The sequence below is a fragment of the Pinus tabuliformis genome, chromosome 8 (genome assembly GCF_031772625.1).
Source record: "Pinus tabuliformis cultivar Carrire ecotype Pingquan chromosome 8, CPIR1, whole genome shotgun sequence".
NCBI classification, from domain to species: Eukaryota; Viridiplantae; Streptophyta; class Pinopsida; order Pinales; family Pinaceae; genus Pinus; species Pinus tabuliformis.
Genome location: NC_142294.1, coordinates 1,948,095,471 through 1,948,116,698, shown reverse-complemented (window position 1 = coordinate 1,948,116,698; position 21,228 = coordinate 1,948,095,471).

Here is a 21,228-nt window from a genome sequence, read left to right as displayed (position 1 = left end):
GATCACTTGTGCCTCTTAAATACTGAAGCACCCATTTCACTGTTCACCAATGTTCTTCACCTCGATTTTCCATGAATCTGTTGATAACTCCAACTACATGTGAAAAGTCATGTCTCCTAGATACCATTGCATACATTAAGTTGCCTACAACATTTTCAAATGGTACATTAGGCATATACTGCTTTTCTTCATCAGTTCTAGGACTCCAAACTAAAGAAAGCTTAAAATGGGAAGTTAATGGGACATTAAAAGGTTTCACACTGTTCATACTGAACTTTCCAAGTACTCTTTCTACATAGTTCTGTTGTGATAACCAAATCTTACCATTTTTCCTCTTTCTCTGTATCTCCATGCCCAAGATATGTTTTATAGCTCCAAGATCCTTCATATCAAACATCCTAGAGAGCTGAGCCTTTAACCTATTAATCTCTTCCATGCTTTTCCTTGCAATAAGCATATCGTCAACATACAAAAATAATATAATGGATATGCCATTGAAACTCCTGAAGTATACACAATGATCATACTCACTTGTAATAATCATCCTTACAATATTGCTGAAATTCTAGAGAAGTAAATTCACCATCATTATTTGTTCTTAAACATTTAATTGATTTGCTTGTTCTTTTTTCTACCATTGTTTTAAACTCTTTAAAGACATTGAATACATCTCTTTTCTTTTTCAGCATAAAGACCCAAACCTTGCGAGACAAATTATCAATAAACGTTAAAAAATATAAAGAACCTCCATATGATACAAGAGGAGATGGTCCCCACAGATGAGAATGAATATATCCCAAAATTTCTGTACTATTATCACTTCGAGTTTTAAACCTCTGTTTACACTGTTTTCCATACACACAATGTTTACAGAAATCTAACTTCAAGGATTTCAAATGAGAAAGTAATTTATGGTTCATGAGTACCCGAAGACCTTTCTCGCTCATGTGACCCAATCGCTAATGCCATAGGCAAGTACCTTGTTCTTCTTTCTGTCACACAATCGTTGCTTCACTCACATGAGTATTTCATTTGAGTCTGTAAAGATTTGTGACCTTTTCTGGTTTCATAACAAATAGAGTGCCTTTTGAGACTCTCGACACTCCATTTAGACATGTAAACTTATAACCATCCGAATCCAACACTCCCAAAGCTATCAAAATTTTCTCCAATTTAGGTACATGTCTAACACTAATTGATGCTCTAACTGTGTTATCATACATTTTAATCCTGATATTTCCCATTCGAACAGTCTCACATGATACATTATTACCCACAAACACAAAACTACCTTTTACAACTTCATATGAATTAAACCAATTTTTGTTTGGACATGTGATAAGAAGCACCAAAGTCTAACAACCAACTTTCAAAATCCTAAGAGACATTGCACATAGGTAAAGTTTCATATATCATACATAATTCTTCAACAAATAAAACTTCGTCTATGATACAATCAACGTCATTTTCTTCCTTCTTTGGGTTATGAGACTCTTTTCATTTCCAACATTTTGTCTTGAGGTGTCCAATTTTATTAGAGTGCCAACATTTTGCCTTACATTTCTTTCCGTTCGATTTTGATCTTGAAGATCCCCTTGCTTTTTCTCCTCTTTCTTTTGACTCTTTTATCGCTATCATGGCTTCTAGTGCAACTGTTTCTTTACTCGATTTCCTTCATACTTCTTAAGGCAAGAGAGCTTCTACAACTCATTCAAATTTCAAAGAATCAGTAGTGCTCAAACTGATTGAAGTTAGGAAGTGGGCCCATGACTACAAAAGAGAACACAACAAGGTTATAGCTTTGACTTCTTTATGAATTTTAATTTCCTTAAAAATATTTAAATGTTCTCCAACTTTTGTACCCTAAATTGTATTGGTTAACGATTTTTCATATATAGTTTCTGGAGTTTTTCCCACAAACATGTCAATGTACTCTCTTGAAAAATGTTGAAGAGAACTTCATCCGCCAAGCAAAACCTCATAGTAGTGAGAGCTCCTACATCCAAGCCCTCCAAGCTCGAATGTTTCATGCACTTATTTGCCCCATGTAATGCTTTGTGCAACACCAAGGTTTCCATAGAGAAAAGTTGTTCTTGCCATGAATTTCTCCATCTAGAACTTTGCATTCATCATGTTGGTCATTTATTTCCTCCTAGGGTTTAAGTATTTCAACTAAGAAAAAAAATTGATTTGTCTTCTTCCAAGAAGAGTTTTCCAAGAGTTTTCAATTTTTCCTACTTCAAACAAAAATCAGAATTTTTTCTTCCCAATTTTTTTTTCTTCAAATTGACTTAAAAATCTACAATAATTTTTCTGGAATAATTACCTTTCCTCAACTCTTCAATGAAACCCTTTTCTCGAAATCAATGAAATAGAATCCTTTTCTGGAAATCAATGGAACCTTTTTTTGAAATTTTTTACAAATTCCAGACTTTTTCTTTTTAATTTACTTCAAAGACTTCAAACTCAAACCCTTAGATTGCCTCAAATAGAAAAAAAATTCTGTATTTAAAAGACTTCAGACTGTATGCTCAACAAAACTTCAAAAAATTCTAGAAAGAAAAAATTAAATAAATACTGGGACTTCTGATCTAAGGTTTTCTTAGTGATCTGTACTTCAGGGACAGGTGGCCAAAGGCTGCAAGTGGCGGCATCTCTCTCAGGCAACAACACTATTTCACCTCTCAGTTCTAGGCGGTAGAGATTGCAGGTTTCTCTCCAACGTGGCTTCTCTTCCACCAGCTTGCAAGGTTGAAGGGAATGGTATATAATTTAATTTGTTTTTAAGAGTTGTTAATATTTATAAAACAACCATATATGAAGCAGTTTAGCAATTATAATATTTATTAAATGTGGGCTAAACTGCCAACTCTAAAAAAAAATATTAGTTTGAATTCTATTGTTTCGTTTAGCCCCGGAGCAACTGCATATGCTACGTACGAAGTGAAGAAAATGTCACAGCTTTTATTAATAAAAAATAAACTCTTTATAACCATTGTTATTTTTATTTTGGAAATGGTTTAGTCATCGAATATTTTGGACTCTTCTTACAGTACACACAAAATGCTTTTATCAAATTATCCTTACAATTTCTGTATAATCTAACAATGATGACTTTTGTTCATAAAAGTAGAGTAAATAACAAAACGACCCATCACTGCCAAATTGTGCCTCTTGAAGTATACAAGGCCAGGGCTACCTGGATATGCTTTTATTTTGCATAGGGTTTGAGATAGAGTTTAATAGAATATTTATATAATATTTTTATATATTTAGATGTATTTATTTAAAAATAATATTTTTACAATTTTTAAGGTGGATAGGAAGGATACTAATGAAAGGTGGATAGGAAGGATATTAATGAAAAATATCAAAGATAATGAGTATTGTAGTTTAATTGGATTATTTTGATATATCTATATATATATATATATATATATTTTGTAGGTAATGAAGGTGATGTTTTTGAGGATTTGGGGCAACATAAAAGATGTTGGGGGAGTCATATTATGGAAGAAGGGTTTTCCTTTACAAGCTAAGTATCTAAAAAGAGTGTTTTTATATGTTTCCCATGAAATGTATACAACAAATTTTGGAAGGTAATTAGATGTAGTTTGAAGCACTAGTGACAAATACATGAAACCTAGTTTCCAGAAATACTTTAATGTTTCTTTTGGGTTCATGAAGAGTATTCTCTTTAAAGGTAGATATAGAATATGGATAGTAAGGATATAAACTCCCATATATCTATATAATATTTTAAAGATGGTTATTTATTTTATTTTTAATTTAATTATATATATTCATTTTACATGTCTCTTTACTAAATTATATATTAATTTTTTTAATAATAATAATAATAAGAATACTTATTTCTTGTGGTACTGATGTTAAGGCACTTTTTCATGTGAAAGACACTTGTTGGAAACTTCTTGAGCAAAACTAGAGCCATGTCAAGGGTTGTTAGAAACTTCTTAGGAAAAAATCCAACCATGTCAAGGGTTATTGGGTGATTTTGATAGCTTAGATGACCATGGGTTATGTTTTATCAAGCCAAAGCTTAAGAGTGAAATCATCTAAGGATCACACAATTTAAAAAACAAAAAATTAATAATATTTATTTAAAATAAAGTTATAATTTAGTTTATTTTATAATGTTTTCTAAATTTTGACAATCTAATGTATATAATAAATGATGAAATGTGTTTATATCTATACATGTTTATCTAATATTTAATTTACATAACCCAACTATTGTAATTGTTATTGAGAAAATAATTTTATGATTCAAAATTTGCTTGTTATTTTTATACAAACAAAATATTTTTTAAATTACAGTGAATATTTTTTAAACTTTTTCATTACAATTTTTGAGTAAGATCTTCACAATTTTTATGTTATCTGAATATTATTTCATTAAAAAACACAACTATAATCATATATAATGAAACATATTTTGTATTATCAAATCATATATAATAAAACATATTTTGTATTATAAAATTGAATATTGTTTTATTAAAAAAAAAACAGCTGTAATCATATATAATGATGTACAAACAATGACAGTGGTACCACCTTTAGTCTCTAAATATGACATGTTTTTGGTACAGTTTGATGAGTTCATATCATACAGATATAAGATTATAGTGGATGCTTTGTTCGATGCTTGCTCCGTGTCCGTTTGTGCCAATAATTCCCTTCTAACTTGCCCCACAGATTGGTCCATTGTGGTAAATAAGCAATGATCATTGATATCGTTACTAAGAGCATGACTTGCAGCTCCCATGATAATGATATTCGAAAAGGAATGTCCCCTTAACACTGTTGGCTAATACATATATAGAAAATCATGTTGTGCCAGCTTAAGGAGATTGAATTGTGAATGTTACCAGCAGTGAGGTGCGTTATCGCTTGTGTTCAGGACATCACTAAGGGTAAAGTGCGGTAACTATATGAAGACTCTGCAACCTACCTTGGGGCCCTATTAAAATCGAACGAGAAAGAATACTGGTAGTTCTTTTGGAATCTGCTATGAGCACTCTGAGGTCATAAAATATAGAGGGAGTAATTAACACATGCTAGTTAGTAAGCTAATGGCAAGAGTAGGGCTAGTGGCTTACCAGCATTATTAGTTTTTATTAGAATTTTAATGTATTTTATATGTTTTTTTAAATAAATATATATTAGATCTTACTTATATAATAGATTGGAATGTTGTACAAACCAAATCTAAAGGAGAGTTTAATGTTGAGTTTCTACAAATTCTAGAAAAAAGACAGTCTAGATTTTCATATAATTGATTGGAATGTTGTAGAAGTCAAATCTAAAGGAAAATTCTAGGTTGAGCCTTAACAAATTCTAGACAAAAGGAAAAATACAGTCTAGATCTGATTCATTTCTAGATTAAAATGCAATGGAAGTTCTTTGGGCATGATGAGGTCACCTAGGGAATGGGAAATGAAATGATGGATTCCATCTCTATGTTGTTCCAAATAAGAACTCAATCTAAAACACCTAGGAAGGTGTCCCTTTAAATGGTAAGGGAGATGTAATACTACTGGACAAACTACTTTATGACTTTTACATTTAATTATTGATGGAAAGACAAAATAATAAATAAATGATTTTATAATGAAAATATGTATTTAATTAACGAAAGAATAAATTATTTTGATGTGTTAAGGCAGGAAAACAAACAAGGAAAAATATTCCTTTTTGTCATTATTCAACATAATTTGGTAGAGACATACCATACTAGAAATTTATGACTCTAGAAATTTCTCTAGATAGATGTCATTAGGTGGAAACTGTACAAATGAGTTATGGGAGATAAAGACAATTTCCTTTGAGGTTAAAACTAGTGGGAGAGAAATACTAGTTTTGAACCAAGAGGATTAGTAGGATGCTACTAAAGGATTCAAGAGGTGAAATCTATTGAGAATTTCTAAATTGTTTTGTTGACAGAGAGGAGGGAGCTCTAAGGGAAGGAGCTGTAAAAGTTATTTCACAATTGGGAGGAATGTTAGAGCATTTATAGTTCTAAGGGAAGGAGTTGTAAAAGTTAGTTCACATTTGGGAGGAATGTGAGAGGATTTATAGTTCTAAGGGAAGTTGTAAAAGCTAGTTCAAAGTTGGCAGGAAAATGAGAGAATTTATGATATTCTTTGGAAGCGTAGATAAGTGGTATAGATGTTATTAATATTATTATGTTGGTTGATTATTGCTTGATATTTTATATAAATTAGGTTTCATATTTTGGTTCTAATAAAAATTAGGTAAGCAAGAATTTTTTATATAAAATTTTGTATTTTCCAAAAAAAAATAGTATAAGTAATTTTGATGAACATTTTGAGAAAATAATGGCTGTACAAATATGCTTGTGTATGTGTAGACTAACATGTTGTAAGAAAAATGAAGCCCTGGATTGGAATACCAGTTATTGTAGTGGGAATATACTTGAGAGAATGATAATATTGTCATATGAGAGAGTCTCTGGAATATAGGGGTGAATATGGCCTTATAGGATTTCCCTACAGAAACCCTAGTAGCCCTCAAAACCAATAGTCCTTCCGGTGAGACAAAGAGTGCAATGTCTCATTGGCCGCAGCTACAGAAGGATAAAAACACCCTAAAGTATTGATCTCCTAGAGCACCCAAAACGGAACTAACTATAAACGTCACTAACATGCTCGCAATGCTGGCAATGGAGTGCAATCATGGTCAAATACTTGAAAGCAAATTTTAGAAGAAGAACCCATAAAAGAAATAAAATATGTACATATATATTTTAACAAAGCAGTGAATCTGTAATTGCCAGACTTAATCTCAGGAAAACCCAGAAATAAGAGATATGTTAGCATAAATCATGTAAATTACCCCGCAGGGTAAAGAGAAAGACTTCGGTCGATACCCTGCCCTAGAAGGGCCACAACCATTAACTAAATTATGAACGGGATAACCAGAGAAGTCGCTTAATAACTATGCAAGCTAGGGTTTGGTATAATGCCACCACTACAGAGAAATTATTGTAGAGGATGGTTTGGCGAAACCGCTTGTAAAGAAAAATCGCCGTAACCCAAAAACCTGGGAATGAAAACCAAGGGTTAACTTTATCCTAACTAATCAAAAACTAATTACCATCATTGATCGAGTCTGACATAATCTTCTCCGTAGATGGCGACAACTGGCTAGGGTTCAGCCAGTGTGTGGGTCTCAATACGTAACACAATCCATGTAAATGAATATTTTATCAAGTAGGGGCAGCCGGCAGTGTCAATGTAGCATAATGTTAAAAACCATGACAGGAAACATTTAACAAAAATGCATTGGTCTATCAATTGTTGTAAATATGAGTATAACCAAGTCATATGCCATTTAAGTCGACGGTTGGAATATAAGCAGTGACACAAAATAATATAAAGGTGATACGTTATGCGGAGAAAGAATATAAATAATTTTAGATTGGAAAGTGTGCCTTACACGAAAAGTGTTTTCAATCTGTTTTACACCTTTAGTAGAAACGAAAACCCCTATGTTAATCTATTATAGCCAAGTGATTGAGTAAAAGAGAAAGAAGCACAAGTATAGTCACACTATTATTTTAGTAACCCAAGATCTCATAATTATCTCACAGTAGAATATAGATTCATAAGTACAACAAAAGGATTGAAATGAACCTAACCTTAATGTGAATTTAACCTTAATGTGAATTTAAGAGGAGAATCCAAAGGACAATAAAAATGCAAGTGTTATTATTTTTATTGGATTTTAGAGATCTGTGGTTTGTGTTATTTGAATTTCTGATCGGAGAACCCACAGTAATGGAGTTTTTACACCAACGTTTCGAATCCCAAATGGGATCCATCATCAGGGAAAGAGAAAGATGATGGATCCCATTTGGGATTCGAAACGTTGGTGTAAAAACTCCATCACTGTGGGTTCTCCGATCAGAAATTATTTTTATTATTAAAAGAAATAAAATTGCCTGGTATAATTACAAGGTAAATAGCATATTAATTTATGTAAAAACTAGGAGATGTTGCAATTATCTAGCAGAATATTATTTGGAGATAAAGAGTGATCTATCGTAATAGTTATGAAGTCTTTTATGAATAATCCATTTTTTTTTTAATTATATATCTATATCTATATATATATATATATATATATATAATCTAGATACTTGTGAATATTGTGATAAGTAATCTAAACTTTTTTAATTATTTATATCTATAATCTAGATACTATACTTGTGAAGATTTTGATAAGTAAATGGTAAAGATTGTGATAACTAAATTTATTAATTAAATAATAAATTAAAATTTTTAATTAATTAAATTAAATTATTTTAATAAATATATTTTATGATATTTAAAAGAGTTAGATTTAACGGTGAAAAATAGAAAGTGAAGAGTTTGTTTGTTTGTTTTTTTTTTCAATAAAGTTTAAATTATATGACAATTATTTATATGATACACCTTAAAGTAATAGTAAAATATATAATTACATGCAAAGTGATTATATTAATACTTTTATAATTTATATAAACATAAATGAAGAAACTTATGTAATCTCTTTCCTTTTTAATATATCTTTACTAATTAAAAAATTTCAAATTCAGAATAAATAAATACATACTATTATAAAGATTTAAAATTCAATTTAATTAAGTTGATAGGTACCAAATTATGATTAAAAATTTAGTGTTCCATTAACTATTAACTATTAACACTTCTAGATATTAACACAAATTTGATTATAGATAGAAACTAGGTACATAACCTATTTTGAAACAAGTATTAATTATTGAAAAGACCATTAGATTATGAAGTGTCTAACAGCATGTCTATTTTTGTTTATAGTTAATCTTATATTGTAAAGTTCCAACTCTGTAGCTTCCACTTAAACATGGAAATATTTCCAATTCACGTTTTCATTTCTCATGTTTGGATAGTCCAATTTTGATTACTTAACTTCATTTTCAAATTTAGATGTTTCATTTCTTTCTCAAATTAATCATATGTTTCTATGGATTTTGAGTTTTGAGTTTTGCTGGTTTAGTTACATTGGACTCTTGAGGATGCTCCCTCAAGACAAATATTGGATAGTCCAATTTTGATTACTTAACTTCATTTTCAAATTTAGATATCTCATTCGGTTTTCAAATTAATCATTATATTTGTATGGATTTTGAGTTTTGCACGTTTAGTTACACTGGACTCTTCATGAAGCTCCCTCAAGACAAACATTTTCATTCCTCCTGTGAAAATTATGATTTTGAAGACAAACATTTTAGTTATATTAGAATCTCCATCAAACTCCTTGGGATTAATCTCATTGAGGGGTTAAGGTATTTTGGTGTTTGTATTGTGGAACCAATAATGACAAATGATATAAGAATATACGTTTGTAGTTTTTATGCATAGTATGCAGAGAAAAAGGGATGTGGTTGACATGTGTTAGACATTTTGATATGAGATGAGTTATGTTTTGTACATATTTCTGCAACTTTTTAGGTTGAGCCCTCTACATGTATAGAATCTAATAGTTTCATGAAGTAAATGAGTTTTTTAATAAGAGATGTACATGAATTTAGTGGTAGAGAAATCTAAAAGGAAAGAAAGATCTTATACAAATTTATAAGAGTTAATAAATCCATCTTACCATTTGTATTTTCTATTTTGATGTTTGTGTGGATTTAATATTCAATACTCACACTTTTGTGCTAAGATATTTGTTAGAAATATCTATTTCATCTTGAGTGCTCATAGAAGTTTCTCTCACCATCATAATTAATTCACTCATGGGTGGTTAATTTCCTACATTGAATTATTTTCTACTCACTCTCCCTATTACAACTAATTCAACAATGCACACTGTTAATTTCTTGTATTGTTTTTTCTTGTCAAACAACTTTGAATTTAAGGTAAAAATTCAAATAGCTTTTTAATAAATTAAATATGACATTTGTATTAAATCTTTATATTTAGGGTTGATAATTTTTTTTTTTAAAATTAAAGATCATGTTGATAAATTTGTATTAAATCTTTATATTTAGGGTTGATAAAAAAAATATTTAAAATTAAAGATCATGTTGATAAATTTGATGGTTTATAGCTTCATAATTATAGGTTTTTATAATTTTAGATTAGAGGGATTTATAAGTTTAGATTTTATATATTTAGATCAAAGGATTTTAGTGAATAAAGAACTAAATATATATTAACTTGAAATGTTTTAAAATATCATGCAACTTTTTACATAATAATTAATACAAAAGTTGAGTACAAACATCATATTTATGTCATATCAATAAATTAGATGTGAAGAGTGATAATTACAATATACCTCAATTCTATATTAATGGGTAGAAGTCCAAATATATTTAATATTGAGGTTATTATTGGGTCTTCGACAATTGGTGATAATCAACTACCTATAAAATTCAATATGTTTTATTGCTATGTGAGAAGAGAATAAAACACCCTTACTTTATGCTCTATAGTATTAGTGATATTATCCTTGAAAAGCCAAAGTGAATCTACAATATATCTCAATTCTATATTAGTGGGTAGAAGTTCAAATATCTTTAATATTGAGGTTATTATTGGGTCTTAGACAATTGGTAATAATCAACTAGCTATAAAATTCAATATGTTTTATTGCTATGTGAGAAGAGAATAAAGCACCATTGCTTTATGATTTTTAGTATTAGTGATATTATCCTTGAAAAGCCAAAGTGAAATTAATAAATAAATATAAAGAAGAGACTACTCCACATAATATGACAATGTTGTTTCTAGCTAAATGTGAATCTCACCTTGACCATGAATTTGAATATAATTAGGCTGCCATTAATGATTGTAAAGCAAGCATATAAAATTATTGGATATAAACTTAACCTTTGTCAAAAATAAGTGGTCTTTGTTATTTAAAATTAGCATTGCATTGTACTTAGCAATTAACATCAATGGTAAAACAAATATGTCAAATGATTAGATATAGCTATAAAACCTCATATTACATTTACAAAAAATTGTAACAATTTTATAGTAGAAAATTAATATATCATAAAGATAATATAAAATTAGTATAACATAAAAATAAAGAAAAAGTTAATTTATATTTAAAATAATTAATTCATTCATTCATTTGAATTGATTTTTTTAATAAGAGTTTCATAATTAATATTATAAAATAATATTAATTATTAACACACAAAATTGCAGGTCATATGCATATCTTATAAGCTTAGACTTTGTCAAGTCTTTGTTAAAAAATAAAAGTAATATTTGTAAAACTAAATTATTTTTTGTTATTGAAAGTAACACTGCATTGTATTTAGTGTGATTTTAGCCATTAATGGTTGTAATGAAAATATGTCAAATAAAACAATTTGAATGCAACCATACAACCCACATATTAAGATATTACAAAACAATAGCAACAATTTTATGCAATATAAAATTAATAAAACATAAATTTAATATAACATAAAGATAAAGATAAGGCATAAATGAATTTATAGTTAAAATAATTAATTAATTCATCAATTTGAATTTTTACTTTTATAAATGGTTTATTGGAAATTTTTAAATTAGTTTATAAATAATTTATTAAAAATTTATAATACATATTATCATAAATAAATATTATTTCTTAAAAAAAATATAAATAAAAATTATCATTAATAATAGCAATAACACTTAAATATATTATTATTAATATTATTAATAACAAAATCATTAATAACATCATTAATAGAATATTAATAATTTTTAAAAAGTTTTATTAATACAAAAACAACATTAAAATTATTAATAACATTTAAAGCTTAATATCATTAATAACATTTAAAGATGAAGGTTAATAACACCTTATTAATAATATTGATAATTAAAGAAATTTATTTAATATTTAATATTATAAACATTTAATATTTTAATATTCAATATTTATAATATTAAATATTAACAAAAGACATCTCTCTTACTGGATTAATATTATAAATCTAAGGGTTTAATCTTTTAGGCTTATAATATTAATCGTTTAGATCTATTAATCCACTGAGTTTATAATATTAATCCCTTAGATTTCTAATACTAATATTAGGCTTTATAATCCTTTGGTTTTATATACTAAACTTATAATATATCTTGGTTTTATAATATTTATCCTAAGGTTTCTAATATTAATAATAGGGTTTATATTCATAGGTTTTAACAATAAGCCTATGATTTATAATATTTTCCTTAACTTTATAATTATTTGGGTTTATAGTATTAATATTTTGGGTCTATTAATCTCACAAGGTTTATATTCCTACTTTAATATCAATATCTTAGGGTTTTCTATTAATCCTTTGGGTTTATCAATCTTGTAGGTTTATAATATTAATGAATTGGGTTTAATATTATCCTCCAAGTTTATAATCCATTGAGTTTATCATATTAATCCCTTAGGTTTATTAATTTGTTGGATTTATAGTATTAATTTATTGGGTTTATAATATTAATTGTAAGGTTTATAATATTGATCCTAGGGTTTATATTAGTAGGGTTTAATGTTAATCCTAGGTCTATTGTTATTTTCTTGGGTTTATAATCCCTTGGGTTTTTAATATTAATCCAACGTATTTATTAATCTAATCCAATAGTATTAATCTCTTGGGTTTTTAATATTAATCCCTTTAGTTTATTAATCTAAGGGTTCATATTCCTAGGGTGTAATATTATTGATAAGGTTTATAATATCAATCCTAGGGTTTAATATAAATCCCTTGGGTTTATAATCAATTGGGTTTGTAATATAAATTTCTTGGGTTCATACTATTAATTATAGGGTTTATACCCCTAGGGTTTAATATTAAGCCCACGGTTTACAATATTAATCCCTTGAGTTTATTATTAATTTTAAGGTTTATATTCAATCAATTTAATATTCATCCTAGGGTTTAATGTTATTCCCCTGGGTTTTTAATATTAATCCATTTCCTTTAGTAATTGATTAGGTTTATAAATAAAAAATATCATTAATAATAGAAATAACATTTAAATTGAGGCTTGGGAGGAGAGGGAAAAAGGGAGAGTGAACAACTAGGGTTTCAAATTGCTATAGAGGATTTCATCCATGGAAGGTTGCAGAGGAGGGAGCTCCACTCCCTCCTATAAGGAGGCCATTGCTAATAAGGGAAAGAAGCCCCGAAAAAAAGTGAGAGGATTTAGAGAGGAAGGAAGAAGTAATATGGAAGAGGAAACAAAACGCGCCAAAATGAAGGAGAAAATAGGGAAAAAAAGAGAAAAAATAAAAGGGACCTTGTAAAACCAAAGATGAAATCACACCGAGAGTAGTTTTAAACAATCCTGCGTTGTAGGTGCACACGGATCACATGTAGACCTATGCAATCATCTACAAATTCATGGGAGTATGGCCCACCAAAAAATCTTTAGGAACATGGATCAAATACTACTGGAAACCTAAAGGGAGCATTGATCTACATCTTAGGTCGTAGGATTCTTCATAGTGGTGTTTACAAATATTGAGGATAAAGACAGAGTGCTTGAACGAGGGCCCTACTTCTACGCAGCAACAGGTCTCTATATGCAGCCATGGAAGATGAATTTTTTCCCGGAGAGTGAAACTTTTACTTCAGTCCCAGACTCCGTAAGACTCTATTATCTACCTCTTGACTACTGGCAACCTGAATCGTTAGCTGCCATAGGCAATAAATTAGGTAGGTTTGTCAAAGCTTCTGAAGCTACTAGAAGGGGAAAATATACTTCCTTTACAAAGATATGTATTGAGATGGATCTATCCGGAGCCCTTTCGGATTAGGTATTTTGGAAGTTTTTGATGAAGGATGGGTACAAATAGTGGACTACGAGCACATCCCATTCAGATGTCATATATGCCATGAACATGGGCACCTTCTTAGAGATTTCCCTCTCAGTAAAGAAGAGAATAGAAACAAATCTAATACAATGAAAGAACTGGACAACTTTCACAAGGTGGTACATAGAGGAAAAGTCGGAAAAAGAGGAAAAAAGCAACAGAAAAATGAGGGACAACAAGTTAGTCAGAATGAGTTCCAAGTTCTGGAAGAGGACGAAGAAAGGACAACAAAAGATCAAGCATGGGAAGGGAGTACAGGGGAGAAGGAGAAAGAAGAAAACCATGAGAAAACACAGGAAAATGATAAACAAAAAGGGATCATGATGAGTGATATAGAACCAGAGATGGATTAGGAAATGACCCAGAGTGGGATGGAAATGGAGGAATGTGAGCTATAGGAGATTCTTGAAAGAGAACACCTAGATTTTGAAGGGCTCTTGATTCAGGGAACAACTGGTGGGGTAGAATCATTACCTCAAGAAAAACTCAATAGAATACAACAGTTGTATTTATGGAAAACTGAGGATAAGGGTTTGGAGGGGTAAAAACATCGACAGGCTAAGTAACGAAGGTGTGAAAACGTTAAAAACTACTCTGAGGTTAGCACCTAGAAACCTAGGAAAGAAAAGAGGAAGAAAAAAGAAAAACGAGCTATTGATGGAATGCGGAAATCTCATGATAGATTTAGGTAAGATGAAAGATCTTGTGAGCTACTCCTTTACAAATCTTTAATTATGAAGTTCATATCTTGGAATATTAGAGGTCTAGGCAGTAAAAGAGAACAAAGAATGCTTAGTAATAGAATGAAACATGCATCTTGATAGAATTTTCATCCAGGAAACTAAATGTTCCATTTAAAAGTGAAGACAAATACATGGCAACTAGCTTAGTAGGTTTGAGTTTCTATAAGTTAAAGTAGAGAACACAATAGGAGGCATTCTCACTCTCTCAAACCCTCAAATAATTGACATAATAGATGTTGAGGCATCAAGGAATTATTTATCAGTAATTATTCAGCCTATAGGAGATATGGGTACCTATCTAGTCACGAATGTTTATGGCCCACGAAGAATAGATGAAAAGCTCAAGCTTACAGATACCCTAGCGAATCTTAGGGACAGACATCGAGGAATACCTTGGATCATGGGAGGGGATTTCAATATGATAAAATCAATTTCGGAGAAAAAGGAGGGAACCAGAGTATTAGGTAAATACTTTTCAGCATTTCAAATCCTTACAGAAAATATGAAACTAGTGGATATTGAAACAAGCAATGGCCTCTTTACATGGAACAATAAGAGAGGAGGAGAGTCTCATGTAGCCTCCAAGTTGGATAGATTCATTATCTCTGAGGATCTTATGCTCATAGATAAGGAAATAATAGTGAGTGTTCTTCCCTTTGGAGGCTCACATCACTGGCTAGTTAAAATAGAGATCCAGGGCATAGGTACCCCCCAGAATAGACTTTTAATAATTGAGAATATTTGGCTTTCACACCCAGAATTCCTCAGCAATATTGAAAAATGGTGGGCAGAAGATCTACAGATTCAGGGAACTAGAATATTCCTTCTACGTAAAAGATTAAAGCACATAAAGCTGAGGCTCAAAGATTGGAATAAGAAGAATTTTGGTAATATTTTTGTAGAAAAGAAATCTGTGGAAAATAAAATGCAGGAACTCAACCAAGCTATGATCAAGGAAGGTTTTGATAAAGACAAAAATGATCAAGTTGAGAAACATCACCAAGAATGGGAGAACTTGTGTAAACACGAAGAAATATTTTGGAGACAAAAAATTTAGAGTTCAATGGCTAAAGGAAGGAGAGCGTAACACTAGATTTTTTCACAGATCCACCATGGTGAACAAATCTCACAACATAATCTCTTCTATAAAAAATGAGGAGTAGCTTCTACAATCCCATGAGGAAATAGAAGCAGTTTTAGTTCAACACTTTCAAGAAATAGCTCAGGAAAATAATTCAGAAAGAGAACATTTCATCAAGGACTTAACTAGACATATACCTAAGCTGGTGTCTAGAGAGGACAATTTCAATATTAATAGACTAGTGATTGAAGACGAGGTCAGTGAGGTCTTCAAATATATGCAGAATGGCAAAGCACTAGGCTTGGATGGCTTCAATGTGGATTTCCTTAAAGCTTGTTGGAATATTGTTAAAAAGGACATTTTGAATGTTGTGGAGGATTCCAGGAAGAACAAAACTATTTTGAAGGTGCTCAATACCTCCTTCATCTCCCTGATTCCTAAATAGGACAATGCCCAAACACCAGAAAGGTATAGACCCATAGCTCTATGTAACGTGGTATACAAGATAATATCCAAGGTAGTGGCCAACAAACTCAAACCTCTGCTTCCTACTTTGGTTTGAGGGGAACAATCAGGTTATGTAGAAGGCAGAAAATTTTTGGATAACATCATTCAAGCTCATGAAGTGGTTCACTCTCTAACTAGCAAGAGGAAAGCTGGAATGATCTTTCAACTCGACATAACCAAAGCTTATGATAAAGTGAACTCGACCTACCTCAGGAAAGTGTTAATGGCATTTGGTTTTGATCATAACTAGGTTAGATGGGTCATGGCCCTCGTGACCTCTTCCAGCTTTTCAATACTGGTTAATGGCTCTCCGTCTGAGATTTTTATTCCTTCAAGAGGTCTAAGGTAGGGTGATCTGCTCTCTCCCTTTCTTTTCATCCTCATGATGGAAGGTCTTGGTTGGTCAATCAAGCATGCTAGGGTAACAGGAAAAATTCAGGGTCTTCAACATTCAGAGAATGGATAGGCTTTGACTCATCAAAAATTTGTAGATGATACCATGTTACAAGGAATCCTCACAGTTAAAGAGGCTTTAGTGTACAAACAAATACTGAATGACTTTGCCATGGCTTCATGTATGGAAGTTAATCTTTCCAAATATAAAATATTTTTCTTTAATACCAACATTGCTATTCAGAGAAATATCTCCAAAATTCTTGGCTTTCAAAGGGATTCCCTCCCTTCAAAGTATTTGGGAGTTCCTCTAACTGTGAAACCTTTTCACAAGAGAATTTTGGAACCGTTGATCAATAAGATGTAGGACAAAGTCAAAAAATGGACTAGAAGATCTTTAAATCTGGCTGGTAAACTCGTGCTAGCAAAGGCGATGCTCCAATCAATCCCAATTTTCATGCTATCAGCACTCTCAACCCCAAAAGGAGTCTTGCAACAATTCAGAAACATCTAGAGATACTTTCTCTGGCGCAAGGAGGAGACAAGGAAGAAATGGGCCTTGGTCCCTTAGGAAAAGATTTGTAAACCGAAGTATCAAGGGGGCCTAGGGTTTGATCACCAGGATATTCTCAGCAATGTTTTATGGGCCAAACTCTAGTGGTGTTGGGTTAAAGATCCAAAAGCTCAATGGGAAAGCATCTGGAAAGAAAAATATGCTAGCTCTTGGCAGTCCACTGATCTCATAAGGGTGTCTAGAAATATAAAGGGATCATCCATTTAGAAGAAGGCCTGGGAGAACAAAGGCTTAGTCCAAAAAAATAGCTTTTGGGAAATCAGAGAGGGAGATATAGCACTATTCTGGGAGGATAAATGGCAAAAAGAACCAATACTGTTAAAAGAGGATTTTTTTGACCTCAAGCATGAGATTAGATACCCAAGGATTCACTAGGGTCAAAGATTTTTGGGATTATACTCACAATAGAGGAAAATGGAGGACATGGAAAAATATAGATTGCAGGAATGATAGAACGCTGAAAACAAAAGCAGAGGCTCTTGAGAAAATATTGGAACAAAGGATGATTTTGGTATCAGGAGGGCAGGACCAACTAAGATGGGGTTACAACAAAGAAGGAACCTTCAATATTAAGGAAGAAAAAGGTATTCTCCTTGAGCTAGATTCCCAGGCTCTGAACAGGATCTGGCAGAACCTATGGAGACACCAAGGTTGGATGAAAATCAAACTCTTCATGTGGCTGGTTCATCACAAGAAAATCTTGACTTGGGATAATATTAGGAAGAGGGGTATGCTGGAGCCTTCCAGATGCCATATCTGTGAAGCCCAAGAGGAAACAATGGAACATCTTCTCAATAATTGTATTTTCACATCCTGGTTATGGGATACATTTTCCACCATTTTCCAATAGAATCATAGGGACAAAGAGAGTATCACCAACACCCTAAGCAGATGGAGAAGAAATTTTTCGAATAATGAAGTTCTTAACTCTGCATGGGCTCTTATGCCAAGTGATGCGGGAACCTGTGACTGAGAGGGGAAAAATCTTCCAAATTATTCCAAAAATCCAAAAAAATCTACAGGAAAGGGAGTGGGGTCCTTTAGCCTGCAATTTCTATGTTTTTTAGTTAAAAGATAGAATAGAATCTAGCAATAAAACATGCTATTTATGCTCAGCTGTAACAACGCTTTTCAAGCTTTAAATCATTCTGTAAAGCATGCTTTTCTTTGTATCAGATAAGGACCGAGAAGGCCTATCCTTAGCTATAAATAAAGAGGCAGCGAAGCTCTAAAGGGAGAGAGAGGGAGGAGCGAGACCACAACATTATTATTAAACTTCCTCTCGGCGTGTGCATGCATAGATTATTGTATCGTGCCTTAACAATGTTAATTAGTTATTGTTTTCCGCATGTCGCCCATACTGTGTAGTTAACCATTGGAATCATCTTCTCTTTCAATTATGCTTATACAGGATTTAACTCTTAATTCACAATTGTGCATATATTTCTGAGAATTCTTGCAATTTTCCATTAAAGTGGCTGTAGCAGGAGTGAATTATTATAATTCTAAGTTCTTACCCATATTGGGTCCGAACCCATATCGACGTCGGAGAGAACCTTTGGAACAGTTAGTTGTGCACTCCGAATTTTCGGAGCCGATTTGTTATAGAGGCCAGTGTATAAAGCTTTTCGAGTCCGAAAGGATCCCATAGCGCAAAACCTCCGACTGAGCCTTCCATATCCGGAGCCGAAGTCATATAAATTACGATATATTTATCGTCGGGTCCATCATTTCGGAGGTGGGAGAATTGTTAATTGTGGCGACCGCCGAAAAGCGGACTCGCCGAAATTATAAAGGCAGTGTATATAAGTGGATCGGGTTCGCAGAGGCCTTGAAAGATCCAGACCCGAAATCTTTATAGGGTAGTTCGGAAGGAGGCATCGGGTTCGTTAGTTCGAAGGAGAAGATCATTTGGTTGGAGCGACTGCCGATACATGTATCGGACCCGAACTCAACATAGGGGGGAATATATATATATACGTCGGGTCCGTAATATATCGGAGCCCGTGTTCCATTGCAAAGCCGCCGATAGTGATTGCCGATGCGATATCACATTGGGGAAAAGATAAAAGAGACATTATAAAGCAGGATTATGTTATAAGGTAATTCTGTGGAATTACTACCCGATAGTGTGTGCGCAAGTCCTTCCTTTGCAAGCCTCGATAGTGTTGTAAAGCCTCCGATAGTGTGTTGGCGTAATTCTTTTAGAATTACTGCCGATACAAATAAAGCCACTGTTTTAGCCAATAGCACTTGGGTAATTCTTTTAAGAATTTTCCAATATAGCCACTATGTGTTAACGAAGTCAGATTAGGGGGTTGTTAAAGAAAGAAATGAATATATCAGTTTAATGAATGATACGCCTGAAGAAAGGGAATTTGATCAAAACATTGAAGAACTTGCTTGAAGATTAGAGAGATTGTCTCTAACGCCTGCACGCTCACCATCATTAGTGGTATCAGAGCCATCAACTGACATTGAATTGAATCTCAGGAGCGGAAGAAGGATGGCTTTTAGAGTTGGAAGAGGACAAGGACATGGTGGAAGAGGACGGCCTGTTGCAAATGCTGAACTAATGGAAACAGTAGAAGAGCTGCGAGCTAGAGTGGATGCATTAACTTCAGATAGAAATATAGATGATGGAGATGTCAGTGAGCCCGAAATTGAAGCTGCGGAAGAGGAGGAAGCTATACAGGTTACTCCTGAGATGAGATTCTTTCAGTCAGTGTTAAAATCCACAGCCAGGCCATGGAACCAATTAGTACCACTATATCAAGGAGGATTGAATCCAGAAGAGTTGATCGACTAGATTAACAGCATGGAGAAATTCTTCGATTACGAGGAAACAGAGGATGAGAAGAAAGTAAAGTTTGTTGTCACCAAGTTAAAAGGACATGCAGCACTCTGGTGGGATGGTGTGTAGGCAGAAAGGAAGAGACTTGGTAAGTAGCCAATCAAGAACTGGAGCCGAATGGTAGCAATGTTAAGAGGTAAGTTCTTGCCAAGTAATTATCAGCAAATGTTGTTTAGACAAATGCAAAATCTTAGACAGAGAGCTTTAACAGTAAAAGAATATGCAGAAGAGTTTTATAAAGTAAGCATAAGAGCTGGAGAAGCCCAAGACACAGATGAGAAGGTGGCTAGATATATGGATGGCCTCACGATGGACATTCGGGATGAGATAAGTTTGCTGTCTCCTAAAACAGTAGAGGAAGCTTATCAGATAGCGCTGAAATCTGAGGAAAAACTCATGAGGAAGCAGTCTGCCAAAGGGAGAGGGACTTTCAGAGGAAAAGGAAGTCAAGGTGGTAGAGTAAGATCTACAGCACCTAGAGATGGAGCTACCAGTAGTTCAACCCAGCATGCACCCAAAGAAGTTGATGCAAGAGGTAGAGGGAGTTTTTCCAGAGGAAGAGGAGGCAGAGGAAGAGGCAGAGAATTAAGATGTTACAGATGTAACAAACTGGGACACAGAGCTTTTGAGTGCCCAGAGAATGAAGACATAAATCAGAGGAATGCAATTGTTGCTCCAGCTAAAGAAGAAGCACCAGCGACAGCGGTAACAGAAGAAGAAAATACACCAGAAAGAGGAGAATCTCTGGTGGTTAATAAAGTCTTACTTAAGCCAATGAAGGAGGTGGCTGCTGAACCGCCACAAAGGAAAACTTTATTCAGGACAGTGTGCAAAGTCCAAGGGAAATGTTGCCAGATGATCATTGATAGTGGCAGCACTGATAATTTGGTCTCTACAGAAGTAGTGGAGAAATTGAAGCTGAAGAAAATGAAGCATCCAACACCTTATAAGGTGTCATGGTTACAAAAGGGACATCAACTGTTGGTAAGTGAACAGTGTGAAGTGGAATTTCAAGTGGGCAAGTACAAAGATAAAATTGTTTGTGATGTGATGCCAATGGATGCGTGTCACATATTTCTTGGAAGACCTTGGCAATATGACAGAGGAGCCATACATGATGGGAAGAGAAACACCTACAAGTTTGGAAAGGATGGTGTAAATCATACATTGTTGCCTTTGCAAG